The 17,064-nt window shown below is 33.8% G+C and overlaps 1 protein-coding gene across 6 annotated transcripts in view; it reads left to right on the top strand.

Annotated features, from left to right (window-relative positions):
- The window catches only part of CCDC91 (coiled-coil domain containing 91), a 325,203-nt gene that overhangs the window by 270,802 nt on the left and 37,337 nt on the right, over positions 1 to 17,064 (top strand). Inside the window, exon 13 of one of the 6 annotated variants that reach the window (XR_012017557.1) lies at positions 10,025 to 10,170. The exons of the other annotated variants lie outside the window; for them this stretch is intronic. The gene's annotated coding sequence lies outside the window, so the exon portion shown is untranslated. The remainder of the gene's footprint in view (positions 1 to 10,024; positions 10,171 to 17,064) is intronic. 6 annotated transcript variants of the gene reach the window in all.

Here is a 17,064-nt window from a genome sequence, read left to right as displayed (position 1 = left end):
AGCTGAAACATTGGCTTTCATACAATAACATGACATTTTAAAATATTTAAAATGTCCTTTGTCATCTAATTTAAGAATCTCTGAGATTCTTTTTCTGATATAATTATATATTCTGATAGTTACATCTTTAAACATAAATTCCATCTGTCAACAAAAGCAGCACGAATAACTTCTTGTTAGACTCTTAGAAATGACCTCTAGCATTTCCAACTTAAATTACCTCATGAAGAAAGTAGACAGTTTTAGAAATTTAGATTTTTTGCCATAAGTTTGTTAATTTCTTACACTGTTTGTTGAAATTTGCATACACCCTTTAGGCCTTCTGACTGTGTTAACACCACTGTGGTTCTAGTAGACTTCAGTACAGTTACCAAGTTAAGGTTCTTCTGTCATTGTTCCATTTTGGAAACATAATTCAGAATATGCTTCAAAGAATTCAGACTACATATTGAAGCTTTACAAAATAAATGTCACTTTGGTACAATGTGTGACTTATTGTAAAGGTGTGAGTGGCTGAAGATCATAGGTCAAACTTAATTTGTAGTCCTTTCAACAAATCTTTAGTTTCAAGTAACAGCTAAGATAAGAAACACATAAGATGTCTAATGTAATCTCTGTAATAAACGTATTCTAATATAGCACATAATAAGTAATATAAATTTTCTTATATACAGTGTTTTGTGTTTTATTTATATGCTTGGTACAACATGTCATATATTATAGAAGTAATATATTTAAGGATTATATAATATATTAGGTATAAATATATACACATATAGCATTTACCATGTGTGATATATAATATAACATATTAATAAAAATATAAATAAAGCATAAAACTGTGTATATGAGGAAATTTGACGTGATTTCTAAACTTAATTGGTGGTCAAAATGGCAAAATAAATAGAAAATGTAAGATTATCTTTCAGTTGGCAGTTAAGTAGAAGGCTAGGAGTTCAGTAAAAGCACATGATAGCAGCTTAATCCCACTCTTAATTTGAAGTCAAATTTGTAATGATACAGAGAAAATTCTCACCCCTCCATAGCTGACATTAGGTTTCAACAAAGGAGAATTTGTCAGTACAATAATTACCCATTCACAGAAGCATTTTGTGTGGGGTTAAATTTTTGTGCATGTTATCCAGGTGTTTTTAAAAGCAGTTTCACCGAAATAAATTCCTGATATGTGCCTAACCTTCTGAAGAGAAAACTTTGAGCCAAAAATAGTCAACTGGCTTTTCAGAAAGTGATATATTCTCAGAAAACTGCTATTTCCATATGTATCCCCAAAATGCTTATTTTCAATAGTCTGATTTAAAAGTAGTCATGCAGCAAAGGAATTATAGATGCTTTCCACATATGTACAGCAACTGCAGTAGTGAAAGAACATAGACTTCAAATAAATTCAAGATGTCTTACGGGTGTATCCATTTTTACCAAGTTTTCTTAATATATGACCAATTCTTACTTGAGCCCTAAATCTGAACACGAGATTATAGAACAAAGCAAGCCTTTCATAACATTTTAGATTAGTATTTTTAATTAAAATGGAAAAGTTTTTTCTTAAAAAATTCAAAATTCTTTACTTTCCCATCAAAATGAGTCATGCGGCTGCCATAACAAATGTTTAAAATGAGAGCAAGAAATACCCTTCTAGGATTTATCTGGTTCCTTTGTGAGCAAATTAAACCTTGAAGAGAACTGACAATGAACTCCACCAATTTAATCTGTGTGTTCTCACAAATCCTATTAAAGAATTAGTATTCATTTGTATTAGGCCAAAGTTCTCACATGTAGAAACATTTATTAAATAACAACAACAAAATCATGATAACATTTGGTTCTATTTGCAGAAGTTCCACTTCTTTATGCTTATTCTTGTATATGGTAAGGAGAATAAATTTAATATCGACCTTACAGAATAGTTACTAATAATAAATGTATGATAAAATAGGACAGCTAAAATAAGGACTCAATGATATGTGCTATGACTTTTATCATTTTCACTGCACTATTGGCGGGGGCGGGGGGAAGCAGAAACTCCTAGTAGCGTTATTTTTTGCTAATGAAAAATGTGCTTTTCAGATTAATATTTGACATTCTCCTTCTGAAGTTTATAGTGTGATTCTACAAGTTTATTCCAGAAGATTAGAACTGATTTAATCAGTATACTAGTAGGAAGTTTATTACTTCCACTTAGAGGTTTGGGAGTTATTTTTATATCACATAGTGGAATACTTTCAATATTTGAATGTTTCCATCTCTTCAAACAGAAAAGCCATAAAAAAGGAAAACAGAGAAAATATCTGAAATGGAGCACCAACTAATTACTAGACCTCTTTTTTATAGAACTTTTAAAAAATTTAGATTCTCTATATTCTTCTTCTTTCCAAAACTGGATTTTAGTATTTCAAGTTAATTTGTATGAATATCTTTGGGCTTGGAAATTTTTCACAAAAAATAAGATATCTCATAGCTTATAAAGTCATAGTTAGAAGAAACAAAAGTTTTTTAGCAAATTCATAATCTTCTTGTCTCTTTCCAAAAGACTAAATTAGGGCAACTCATCTCTACTTCTTCCTTTGTAAGATGGATTTCTATTTGCATCAGAGAACAGTTTTCCAGAACAAGAATTTTCCTTTCTCCTCTCCAGCTTTTTTTAACTAGAGAGTCAACTTGAGATTTTCAGCGTTAGACACCTCAAAAGCCCTATAGACCTTGGTTCCAACTGGGCTTATATTCCAGTCTGTGAAGTAATCTTCCCCTTTTGAAGTGTTCAGAAATCTTTGAAGGAAGAAGTCTAATGTTGTGTTAGTTCCTGTCTTTATATGTCTATTGTCCTAAACAGTTTTTCCTTTGACATCATCTTACCCTTACCAAGTTCACTAAAAGGCTGAAATGAAGACTCTTTTCCTTACATCTTCCCCTTTAGTCTTTTACTTTTAAAAGATAGGGAAACAGAATGAAAAATCCAAATGTTTAACTTTGCAAATAACTTATAACTTGCTCTACAGTATAAGATGCATTAGAATCATAGATCCCCATAAAGGATGACATTGCCTTTTCTGTGTGTCTGCAGTCAAGTTTTTAATCAATTGTCCAGTCCTTTTAAGTATTAAAATTATATGAAGAATTAGAATTAAAATTACACAAGAATTAGAATTTTACTGAGAAAATATTTTGCTTTTAAATGCCATTTACCAGTTATCCTTAAATCAAAAGAGATACTACCAAATTTTATAAGTACTACTTATCCATCTAATCTAAACATCTTCAATAAGACAAAGGGGCTATCTATACATGTACTAATTAAGTGAATTATAATTTACACTGAAATTCCATACTAAATTATTTACTAAGTTGGATACATAGTACTTATATTGTTAGTCCAAGTCATAATAATAACCAAAAATTTAAGATGGAATCAAAATATCCAAACGAAGAGAGCTTTTTAAATGATCAACCAGAAAGATAATTCAAATTAACAATGGATTTGTTCGTGATAAAAATGACCTCCTTTTAAGTATTCTAAGTAATAGAGTTTTTTAATCCTCTGTAAAATCTATATTGTTAAGCCTAGAAAAAGATTGTTATTATGTTGAATTCACAGTTAACATGGAATTGAAAAACTAGTGTTTTGTAGCCTCAACTATAATAAATTTTCCATTAGTTTATAAAAATTGTCTTTTTTTAAAGATATATTTATTTATTTTAAATGACTATTTTTTAAAAAAACATTTTATTTATTTATTCATGAGAGACACACACAGAGAGAGAGGCAGAGACAGAGGCAGAGGGAGAAACAAGCTCCATGCAGGGAGCCCGATGAGGGACTCGATCCCAGGACCACAGGTTCACAACCGGAGCCAAAGGCAGATAGATGCTCAACTGCTGAGCCATCCAGATGTCCCTTATTTATTTGTTTATTTATTTATTTGAGAGAGAGAGAGAGCACATGTGAGCGGCAGGTGGTGGGTGTGTGGTGATGGTGTGATGGAGAGAGTGAGAGAATTTCTAGCATGCACCCTACTGAGCATGGGGCTCCATCTTAGGATCCTGAGATTGTGACCTGAGCTGAAATCAAGAGTCTGATAGTTAAACAACTGAGCCATCCAGATTCCCCTAAAATTGTCCAATTTTTTAATAAATTTAGAAAACTTCACTATAATTTATACAACAGTAAAGAAAAGGTAAATCGGAAAATCTGAAAAGATTTTAAAATAAATTTATCCGTGAGTCAGCTACATATCTTTAAGTAAGTATAGTGATTTGCATTAGGAAGGCCATAACTGTATTTCATTAAAATTTACATTTTGGTCCACACTCTATTGAATCATGATAAATTCTACATAAGAGATTGCAAACAATAGCCCATGGGTCAAATCTGGTTTGCTACTTGTTTTTGTAAATAAAATTTTATTGAAACACACAGCCATACCCATTCATTATGTATCATTTTTAGCTGGTTTCATGTTGCAACAGCTGGGTGTATCAGGACCATATAATGTAAAATATTTACCACCTGACACTTTATAGAGAAACGTTTATCAACTTCTATTCTAGGCCATCAAAACCATTTTGTGGAGAAAATTTCTTCCTTTCAGACCTTTAAAATATTTATTTTTTCATTATGCCTCATTATAACTAGACAATTGAAATTCCATAGGTGCCATTCTGGAAAAGATTTTTCTCTTGATATTAATTACCAGATAAGGTATTATTATAATATATTCCATCTTGTGATTAGTGGCATAAACTGTATTTTAAGCTAAGGGAGATTATAGAAAAATGAGATAGGAAAGACCACATCCCTTGACACTTCCCTAGAGAGGAAGAATTTGTGGTTTATAATGACCTATGGCCCTTGGATTAGAATGGAGTGTTCCAACCCATCCCACAAGTTAAGACTGTTACACATGAGCTTGCTATGAGGGAGGAAGTGTGAATAACATTCAGCAAGCAACAACTACTCACAGCCAAGCAGTGATTCCTAAAAAATAAAATCTTGTCCAAATGTAATAAAAGATTATTTTTTTTTCCTCTTAAGAACCAGAATTATGGCCTGTGTTTTCTAAATCACCTCCAGGAAAATAATCTTCACTTTAGAGGATCCTTTTAATTTAGATCTTTAGTGAAGACTAAGAAGCAATTATCTTCACTTCAGAGTTTCTGTGGTCAAGGCATTGTCAGAATTTCTTAATTTTAAAAGGACTTTTTTAGTCCAGTTTTGCTACATATTCTTGAGTATTTGCATCTCAAACTAATTATTAAAAGGTGGTATTTGGCCAAAATGAACTCTCTGATCAATTCAACAGTCACTTGAATTAAACATGATTTCAAGACAGTTATTTAATCTTACAGTGCCTTACTTTTCTCCTCTTAATATTATGGAAGTTGTACTGTCTGATCTCTAATATCTCTTATGGTTCTAAAGTCTATAAACACTATGCATAACATTTTCCTTGACAACTGATAAATCATTTGAGGGGTTTTGAATCCATGGCATAAAATTAGTTGCATCATACTAGTTCTTTTATACATTATTTATGCATTAGTGTGGAAAATTACACTTTCTGACATTCCCCAGCCTTCTGCCTCATTTTCATTCTAATTAATTGGCCTAATTAATTTCTACTCATTCTGGGGCAGGCTGCATATTGCCTATGCAAGAAGCATCTGCCCTTCTAACTTTTGATTTGGGTTTCATATAAGAAGATACTTTTATCTGACCAAGGCATATTAAAATGAATATATCCTCTCATGTGCTTGTTGTCCTTTCATTCTTACCTCATTTTTTGATGCCAAAGGAATTAAACCTACTCTACACCACCTGTATTTCAAGTTAACCCATAAAAAACTTATCTTCCAAATTTATAAAATTTCACCCTAAATTTATCTTCTCTCTAAATTTAAAGAATAGAAAACTTAGTTCAGAAGGGATTAGTGAAACCAGTGAGGTGAATGGGTTTTAAAAGGTTTTATAGTTTATATGGGTGTGGTCTAAAATTTTTACTTTTTTTAATCTTAAAATCTTTGAAAACCTGTTTCATACAGTATACCTTAAAATAAAATTTATTGCCATCCTTCACTTTATATTTTAATAAAATTTCTTGATCCTCTTCCTTATTTTGCCATAGTCAGTTACATAAGAATTACCGTGAAAAAATTTGCTGACATATGAACAATCATGATTTCTGGTGAGGCATATCACTATGGATCATTTCCATTTCAGTAATTGAAAAGATATTATAGATACAGCTTAATGCTTTCCACAAAGCCCATTGTATCTGTTTCAGGAAATAACATTATGTTCCAACGTAGAATTAAAATGACAATTTAGGCATGTACATAAGAACTGATTAGGTACAGCAGTTAATGCACTCTTCTTTAACTGTTTTGGGAATAGCATTTTTTTTTAAAGAAAAAATTGCTTTTTTTTAAGATTGTATTTATTTATTATGGGAGACATATAGAGAGAGGCAGAGACATAGGCAGAGGGAGAAGCAGGCTCCCTGCAGGGAGCCCCATGTGGGACTCATCCCAGGACCCCGGGATCATGACCTGAGCCAAAGGCAGATGCTCAACCACTGAGCCACTCAGATGCCCAAAGAAAAAACTTCTTAATCAAAATACAGTAAGTGTAAATACTTGTGTTGGGATCATTTAGTACTTAAAAATGTTTATCTCTGATTTTGTATAGTAATTTAAAGTATTCATTTAAGAATTTCCAATCACTTCTCGAATTATTACAATGACAATTGGTTTTATTCTTCAGGGAAAGGTTTTAACTTTTTCTTAAATACTAAGATGACTTTTCTCCAGCTCTATACTAACATTCTTAAAATTTAATTGATGATAAGAATTGGTTCAAATTAAGGACAAATCAACAAAGCCAAAGTGTCAATTTTAAGGTATATTATGGCAATTAAGAATTGACACACTTCATGGATATACTATCATTGAAGGCCTGTCAGTTAGATATCACTTTTGAGATGGGCCAAACCAAGGGAAGCTTTTACTCAGAACAGCTAAATATCTCATCATATAAATGGTGAGCAGCGGTCAAGAAGGAGAACCAGAGGTCAGACCCAGAGGAAGCAGTAGCTACCATAGGCCTCAAAATTGAGATGATGATAACAATGATACTGAAAGCTAATACTTAGATAACATTTACTATATTCCAGGCACTAGTCTAAGGATTGTGTGTATGTGTGTCTGTGTGTGTGTCTGTGTGTGTCTGTGTTCATTACTCACAAGAATGTTATTAGCCACCAAATCATAAAACTAGAAAGTGATAGTCTGGCTCTGAAATCTGAGCTATTAACCAGCAGTCTCCCTCTGTGGGCAAGATGCAGCAATAAAGACTAGGGACAAAAGTTTGTGAAAATGTCGAAATGAAAATTTCAGGTTAAAAGCTAAGAACAAGAGTATAATAGAGACCCATGTTTCTCTTTTGTTAGCTGTATGGCAGATAGCTGTGGAGGGCCAAGAGCAACATGCTCTTTAAAAGGCTAAGTCTTGTTTTAGAAGGGAAGTGTAAGACATATTAAGTAATTACATAAAGACAAAATAATAGCTTGAAGCAATAGTAAACACCATAACACATGGCAGTGCTTGAATAAAGGTCAAAAGCATTATGCTGACATAATTGCAATAGAAATCCAGAAGATCATTTAAGACTAGGGTGATCAAGTAGGTTTTTTTGTTTATTTCGGTTGGTTGGAAACCAAAATATGGACTAGGCTATGTAGAAAAAAGAGGAGAAAAGTTTAAAAGATCTGAGATTGTTCAACTGAAGAAACAGTTTCTGTGGAAATTCAATAATATAGAAGCCTAGAAAACATTATCTTAATATGATCTTACTGTTAAAGAAATACCTACAAATGTTCAATGTAAGTGAAATCTGGGCTGTTGAAGTGAAATGTTCTGTATCAGAAAACAATATAAAACAACAACCATTTATTGAGTGCTAAGTTTGTCCAAAATACTATGGTAGCTGCTTTATTTACACTAGTTTACATAATCTTCAAAACAACCCTAAAATAATATCTGCAGTTTATGGACAGTTTATGAGAATCATTGATATTTGATAACTGCCCAAGATCAGTAAAAGAGAGTCAAGATTTTAACTTGGTTCTATCTGACTGCATACCACTTAGGGAGATTCCCCAGTAACTCCTTAATTCTGGTTAGATAATTTGCTTTATATGTTGTTTTTCAGATGGCATTTTAGAATTGTCAGTTTCTCCATTAGCAGGCTTTTAATACACCTTTCTACTTGTACAGGCCCCATTTAGATCAGTTAGGTAAATCAGCTCCATCCAGGAAAAGTAGAAAAACATGGAGAGTGTGTACTTACACACACCTCAGTTGGGCAGTTGCTTGCAGTTATGTGTTGCATACAATTTATAAATTAAGTAGATATGTTTTTTAAGATTTTATTGATTTATTCATGAGAGACACAAAGAGAGAGAAAAAGAGAGATAGGCAGAGACACAGGCAGAGGGAGAAGCAGGCTCCATGCAGGGAGCCTCACGTGGGACTCGATCGCGGGTCTCCAGGATCACGCCCTGGGCTGAAGGCGGCGCTAAACGACTGAGCCACCCAGGCTGCCCAAGTAGATTTTTAAAGTAGATTTTTCAAAGTAGATTTTTCACCTACTATGAACTTTTGAGCACCCTAGCAAAGACTATTGGTTTAGATTATTTTAAATATTATTTCATTCCTACAGGGTTTTAAGGTTTTAATTTATACAAAGAACAGGCCTGACATTATCTAATTATCATGACCATATTAGGGGCTGGTAAAAGATTGACAAAGTGTTAAAATGAGGTTTCTCTAAAATGCATACCATAAACAGGGCTATGAAGTTAAAACCACCACCAGCTTATGTAGTAGCAATGATAAGGTAACGATAACTTTGTGTTTTTGTTTTTGTTTTTTTAACCAGTCTAATTCTACTATTCTAGGTAGTATTAGCTCTATCTTTTGTCAGATTAACACTGTATTTAAAACTAAAACACTTTGCCTATTCTCTTTGGTTCTCACAAAAGTCCTGATGGGTATATTCTTGGAATTAGTACACATTTCTACTCATATACAGGCTAATGCCAGACTTCCTTAAAATTATACTTCCTCTAGGAATTAAAAATGAAACAAAAGTAACATGTCAGAGTTTTTTCAATCCTTTGAAATAGATCCAAATATGCAAGTCATTATTGCAAATAAGTTTTTTATGTAGCAAATTAAGAAAACTGAGTAATGATCCCAACATAATCTTTTTGAAAAACAATTTTGTTAAATTTTGACATAGTGTTGGCATGGATAATATTGTTTAAACTTAATTTTATTCTATTTCAGCATGGAGCTAAGCAGTATAATCCTAGCATTTATTTGTCTGACACTTCATAATGGCTCTCAAGTTTTAATTCTATCTTGGTCAGTAGAGAGAAGAAATATCTGTCATTTACAAGAAAGATACAAGAATTGAACAATAACAATTCAAGTTTTGCACTTATAAGAGCTTTTGTAAAACATTTATTAAAATAATAACTTTGTGTAAACAATAGGACTATAGAAATTATATCTGTAGGATAATGTAGGCTTACTACCTAATGGGTTAATGTTCTTTGTGTTGTCTTGCATATTTATGACTATCTGTTGCTTTCCTTTCTTTGACTTATTTTTCAAATGTATAAATAGTTAAGAGATGAGTTATTTTTCACGTGCTGCTTTTTAACTGAAACCTCTAAAATGACTGTTTTTTCATTTCCTTTCTTTATGAAAATCTCAGTAGGAAGGAGATGGTCTTATTACTAAAAGACACTGGGTAGTTTTTACATTTTAAACTACTTGATTTATTATATAGTTGTTTTCCATCATATGTATCTCCTCAGCCATCAGTTCTTTCCTTTGAAAAAAAAGCAAAAATAACAATTTGGTTTGTAACTAATAGTGCCTTGGAAACAGCATGAAAAAATCATTTTCTAAGAGATGTGGTATTTTTCTTCTCATATGAAAACAGAGAAAACCTCCTTGACATTCTGTTCATTGCTGATTCATATGCACTGACATGACCTCTCTGTGCTCCTGTCTTGCTTTGGAAGCCTTGTGCTCACTCTTTAAAGGAAGTCCAATTATTTAATACATGTGCACTCGAGTCTATAACAGGTAGGAAACAGATATATCATTTATTATCATCATATTATTTTTGAATGAAATCCATTAGATTATGGGTGAATTACATGTCTGACTTAGTCTTTGACCAACTTATCTCACAATTTTTCTTATTTTTAAAAATAGGAATATTAAATTTTACTTTTCTTTCTGTGGGATTGATGTACCAATGTATAACTCTTCTTCTTGTTTCTCTTTTTAAAGATATTTATTATCCTATATTCTTTTTCTGGTTATTTTTCATTCATTCTTCTCATCTTTGATTGGTTCAGCTAAGATTCCATGCATGAGATTCCATAACCCTTAGTTTCATACATTAAACTGCAACATTCATATGAGTTTACCCTCTAAGAGCTAATTTTTATCATAGCGTCCCTTTAGCAGAGAATTTGAGATTAACCTAATTAAGATTCTATAAATATATGAAGGGTTGTTGGTCTATTTGAAAACTATATATTTTTAAAATTCAGACTAAATTCCTAATTTTAAGCAACAGAGGTTGACTCTGATTAAGCAGAAAAGGAGTTTATTTTATTAAGAGATTATTGGGATGGGAGAAACAGGCTTTGAATCTCAGCTTCCAAAAGCAAAGCCCAGAACCCTGACATAGAACTGGCATAGTGAGGAAATCCTATCGCTGCTGCTTCCCTGCCAAACGTGCCCTCCGCGTGCGCTCCCCCACCCCCCAGAAACTCATTGCTTTCCCTTCTCCACTTACACCACTGCATCTCACAACGTCTGGTTTTTGGTCCCAAAAAGCCAAAGTCCCTGCCTTTACCTTCACCAGTAAAGAAGGTCCCATATGGAGTTTCATTCATCACATTGCTCATTTCTTGTTGAAATCTCATTGGGGTAAACCTGATTGGTAGACCTTTAATAACATGCCTATATACTGGGTACAAACAGAAGCTAAGAAAATACTCTTTGTGCATTCTACCTCACAGTGACCCAAGTTATAAGCATAGACTATCTCCTGATATGTTAAGGGTTTTCACAAAATACCAAAACAACAAAATACAGCAACATATACTATTCTACATTGCTTGGCTATTCACCATCAATTTATACCCTTTGTCAGTACTTAAACCCAACCTTTAAAATATACCCTTCTTTCATACTTAGCCACATTAACAGTAACATCAAGTAAAATAATAACAGAATACTGTAGCTATCCCTTATAAAAACAAAATGTGTTCTTAAAGGGAATGGCCTAAAGTCTCTTGCAGCAACTAACCACAAGGCAAGTATAGCTGAATATGAGTGATCTGATCATGTAACATCTGCTGTTTCTTTCTCAAGTCTCATTCCATATATGTCACATCATTTAATATAGCTTCCTACTGAGCACAACTGATTTAATAGTTCAGTGAATCAGCTAAACCAAGTTCATTTAGGGCAGATCAGGTCACATTTATTTTTTTCCACAGTCCAATATACAGACTGTGATAGGCACTCAGTAATAAACTAAATGCTCCCTTTCAAAGGAACAAGTTTCCTGCCAGATGGCTTTGCTTGAAAACCTTAGAGATCTCTGCTGGTATTCCTTGATCAGAACTTGTCACAGGCTTCATCTAGAATTCTGATAAAATAATAATCATTCTAAATCCATTGAATCTGTTGGTCACAAAGGCCAAGTATATGCTCTGTAGCCCAGATTAACTAGGAAGTCTCCCTTTTCCTTTTGTCCTCAATCAAAGCTAGAGGCTTTCAGGTCACTTCAAAAATAGATCAAAGCAAGATTCCCAATGAGATATGTATTATTTTCAAAAAGACCCACATACCACTGTGCCTCTTTCTTAATGGCAGGAGGTCCAAGGTACAGTTAGTTATCTAACTTTGCAGAGGTTATCCTGATATGCTCAAGATCACTGGGCCCTCAGAAACTTTACTGAGATGATGCTCTTGTATTTTCATATGATGTATCTCCCACCTTACTGAACTTATACTGAACTTATAGCTATGTTTTATGTATCTGTACAAAGGATCTTGAATGTTTACTTCCTGCTTTCGGGTCCTGGAGACATAATGTTGTCATTGTCGTTGTCCCATGTCTTGGTGAGACAGTAATTGTCTTTGTGAAATATACTGTGGTTCAGAACCAAGTAATTTGTATAGCCCTAAGATGAAATGATTTATTGCTCTATGAAAACAGCTCTTACAGGTGTTCTCTCTCTATTGGGAAAGAAGGAAAAAATCATGTGCAGATGAATAGTCATATACCTGGTGCTGAGTGCTAGTAAAGAATGCACATCTGCAGTAGTAGCTGCATATGAAACCACTATCTGATTAAGCCTCAGTAATCTCCTCTCCTTCTCTAGTACCAGCTATATACGCTCTGTGTTTAAGGTCCTAGTAGGTTGGATGTGAGGCAGATTCAGGTTAAAATTCCATTTATCATTTGATTCCCACAATCATCCTTTGTGACCAGTAGTCAGAGTGGTATTCTGGGTCCCCCATTCTTTAGAGTTAGTTCAGAAATATTCTACAACAGTACCCCAAAGACCTGGTATTTCCATTTCTTCAATGCAGTTACCTTGAAGGGAGAGGCCAAGCTGAAAGTTTACAGTTTACATCTGTCCTGTCATTACAATGCATGTCTTCAGGAACTTGCACTCTCTTCTCCACTCAAAAAGTCTACGAAGTGACTTAGGACTAGAAATTGGAAAAGACATTAAAAATTTTTGTTGTAGAGGCTGGAGTCCAGCCTCTCTTCATTAAACCTAGATATCTTATAATTTATTAAGTTGGAATTTGGATGCCTGTTTTATGGGTCATTTGATCAAGTAACCAAAGTGGTCAGTTTAGACCAGAGCATTCTGATTACAACTCAACTCTCCTAGCAAATGCAATAACCTTTTCCTCCTACTTCTTGCATTATAAGTGTTTCTGCCTGATGTCAGCCACCTTAGCATCCCATTATCTACATTGAAGGCAGTGTTACCTATGAGCACTCCTGGTCTATAAAAGGTAGTCAGTGTTGTTCACTGATGCTGGCTTTTCCCTCCCTGGGACACTAAGGGATAGCTCTTGGCTGTGATTTTTGCTTTGAACCGAGAATTTGGAATTACGAACATCTCATTATCTCTTTATAAGCTGTGCTGTGGAATTAAAAGCACATCATTTGTCTTCATTACTCTTTATATTGTTGTTCCATGTTAGTAGCCACTGGATCTTCTGAAGTCTTGCTTTCATTGGTCACTTCATTTCAAGTGACCATAGTTAATAATGTGTTGCTTTGGTACTGCAGGCTGCCAGATTTTACTTTTTTTTTTCTTTCTTTCAGAAACCATCTGGGATTTTAGAGCCATCAGCCCTTAGAGAGCCAGAACTAACCATAGATCTTTCTGATTTTCCTGAGGCTAAATTGCCTTCAGCCACTTCTTAGTTGCAATTTAGTATTAACCAGAGCTTTTCTTTTAAGCAGCAGAAGTTGTCTTGGCTAGTTAAGAGTTAAAAAGCTTATTAAAAGGAAATTGAGTATCTGACCAAATTGTTGAGAGCTGAAGAATCAGGATCAAGGTTAAGCTTCTAGAAACAATGCTTAAACTATACCACAAAACTTGCTTAGAGATAAATCCCCCTTTGCTGGGACATTCTCATCAAGAACTAGAAGAGCCCGTTGCCAATACAACCATTTCAGTAGCCAAGAGTTGAATGTATCTCATCTTTATGAGCAAAATGGATGTTACACAGAGCTTCCTTCCTCTCATTTTGCTGAATCAAAGTCCATCCACTTGACTCTGATTAGCAGAGCCTTTGGAGTAGAGCAGAATAGATAACTATGTTTTCTGGGTTTCACCTAGGGGAGTCATACCTCATAAGGCTAGAAATTCATCAAACACAGGAAGGGTATCAAAAATCAGGGAACATTACAAATGGCCACTACATATTTTGGGAATTTTTTCCAAGTTGCTATAGTTACTGTAGAAATATTTTTCCAGCCTTTTAGTCTCATAGCTAATTCTAAATCTGATCCTTTGAAGTCAAACTACATGGGTTTCATTCTTACTAAAACAGTACTTTAGCAGTCGCCAGGTTCATCAGACATCTTGTAGAAAATTTGCCACTTGGCCACCACAATTTCAGACTTTCTCAAATAATCTGACGTTTTTACAGTTAAGCCCAAATGATGTGATACTGTTCAGAGGATATGAAGTATTTTGGATAGATAAGGTTTTCTTATGCTAAAAATAGATAGTTTTAGAAGGTATATATAGATTTGTTTTTAAGATTTAATAAGTAAGTGGTTGTTCTTGAGTAACCAACAATTTTATCTTTCATAATTTAGGGACATCTTACATACATTAGTCATAGCACTTATTTTCATAGAGTGATAGCCACAAAGATTCCTAAAATAAAAAGGACTTGATTAACTTGTCTTTTTACTGAATTCACCTAGATTAAGTTTCAGTTGTGTCTGGTGTCCTCAAAAACATCTTTGTTCTCAGTATTTACATCATCCTCATATTGGTGGATCTCTTTCTTCTACAGCCTCTCCATTTTCTTGCTTTCAGATCTGACCTCTGCTATTTTTTCAACTCCAAATTAAAATTGAAGAAATCATAAGAAACTATATAGCAAAGTACTTTTTATCAAATTAAGTTACACATGTTCTAAGTCTGAAAAAAGAGTCTTTGATCCTTAACTACGTAGTAAGTGTATAGGTTTTGTTGTCTCTATTTTCACTGGTCCTGTTTACTTCTATCTTTCTTTAAGATTCTGGGCTATCAAAGATTATGGCTGCTCAAAATCTGGCTGCCAGTCAGAGCATTATTATGCTAGTAAGTTTCAAAGTTAGATTCCTCCAATCCACTTGAGTCTTTTCCAGATAATGTTTTCCAATGTAGATAATTTTCTGAACATTTGAATAGAAGTACAATATTTTAGGATAAATCCTATATCTAACATTCAGTGTACATTGGGATTGATTCATTAAATGATCACACTATTCTTGTCACCAAATTTTTTTCATATTTTCATATGTTTTGCATGTATAATATGATCATTACCTTGTACCAGGAACATATTAATCATAGTTTCTTTGCCATTTTACAAGAATTTTAATGTCTGCTTTTTATTCATCTGTGGGGACATTTGGCATATAAAATAACTTTGATGCTTAGTTTTTCCTTTATAGTTTAGAGTGCTTATTCATTTAAGATTTAGTGTGACTATAATATATTCAACACTTTGCTTTTGTCCTCAATATTTATTCCATTCCTGTGGTTCACATTTTCCTTTTCTTATGTATCATGTGTTGAAAATGAAAATATCTTGTCTGGGGTGGAGCTTAGCCACTGGACTAAACAAACATGCTCTCCTTCTGCTCTTAGTTGATTTTAGTGGTTAAATTACTAAAAAATTCTGTTAATAAAAAAGAACTTTTACATCTACCTTTTTTATTGTGTACTTTCATAGTTAGTAAAATTTCCTTCCTTTCACCTCTTCCACCAAAATGCAACTTGCTTACTCATATTTCTTTTATATTTAAGACCCTGACATTAGTAGTCAACAGATTAATGAAAATAACATAGATATTCAAGAATCAAAGCTTTTGAATTTAGTGAAAGAAATTAAACCACTGGGCAGCCTGGGTGGCTCAGCGGCTTAGCACCTGCCTTCAGCCCAGGGCATGATCCTGCAGACCCGGGATCGAGTCCCACGTCGGGCTCCCTGCATGGAGCCTGCTTCTCCCTCTGCCTGTGTCTCTGCCTCTCTCTCTGTGTGTTTCTCATGAATAAATAAATAAGATATTAAAAAAAAAAGAAATTAAACCACTTGAACAGATTTCCAAAACTCATAGGGTATCTATGATGGGCTATCCAACTCATGTTCTTCTTATGTCAGAGGCAGAAGTGCAAGCAGAAAAACCCAAACACATGAATACTGCAAGTTTCTGATTCTGTCACCTCTGATTGTGGTTGAAAGCAAGTCTTATATGGCCAAGCCCAAGGTCAAAAGGCAGAGAAGTACATTCTACCCACCATGAGGCCAAGCATGTTGCACAGTCAAATTCAACATCAATGGAGTAGAAAACTAATCTTCCCATGGAAGTGGGGGAAAAGAATGGGTTAACAGTTGCCAAATAGTAATTTAGTCTCTACACAAACTAATCTAGGTAAGCTATCCTCTCTCCTACTAACCTTACTTTTTCATATTGTGACCCCATTTATTTTCTTCTTAGTCCATATCATTTTCTGAAACTATTTTGTTTGTATTGCATTATTTATGCATTCATTAAATATCATCAGACACCTAGTATGTACAAGGCAGTACTCTATGTACTAGGAATGCATCAATTAAAAAAATAGACCAAAAACCCATGCTAATTGCCTGTCTCCCTCACTAAAGTATAAGCTCCAAAAGAGAAAGAACCTTGTCTGTTTTGTTCACCACTGTGTTCTCAGTATCTCAGAATAAACTTGGCACATAGCAGATATTCAAGAAAATTTTGTTTCATAAATGAAGAAATGCCATTAAACATTTATGTAATCTAACTCCATTTGCTCAGACCCTCTGCTTATTAGGCAGCTCTCTGATTGTGATTTGTTTAAACATTAGGGAAGTTTATAGACTGTATTGTGAATTTGAGTTACTGCAAGTCTTTTGAGAGAAAGATCTGTGCTTAGTATTTTGACAAATCTGAGGTCTGTACTTACACTAATCCCTCAATGCAGTAAATTCACCATGGTAAAACCACCCTGAGAAACTTAAGAGATAGACACCATTGGCTAAGTATACTTGTAATTCACTTCTAAGCAGATAATGCAGAGGAATTTTAACACAGAATATATGACACCCAGTGTTTCATGGGGCTTCTGCTCATTTTAGATACTTCTCTTTTTTGCTTCAAGATTTCTAACAAAAATAGTTTTAGTGATAAGGTAT

Source organism: Canis lupus, chromosome 25, assembly GCF_048164855.1.
Source record: "Canis lupus baileyi chromosome 25, mCanLup2.hap1, whole genome shotgun sequence".
In the NCBI taxonomy this organism is placed as follows: domain Eukaryota; kingdom Metazoa; phylum Chordata; class Mammalia; order Carnivora; family Canidae; genus Canis; species Canis lupus.
Note: the sequence above shows the minus strand (reverse complement) of the source record. Positions and strands in the feature narration are given on the sequence as shown.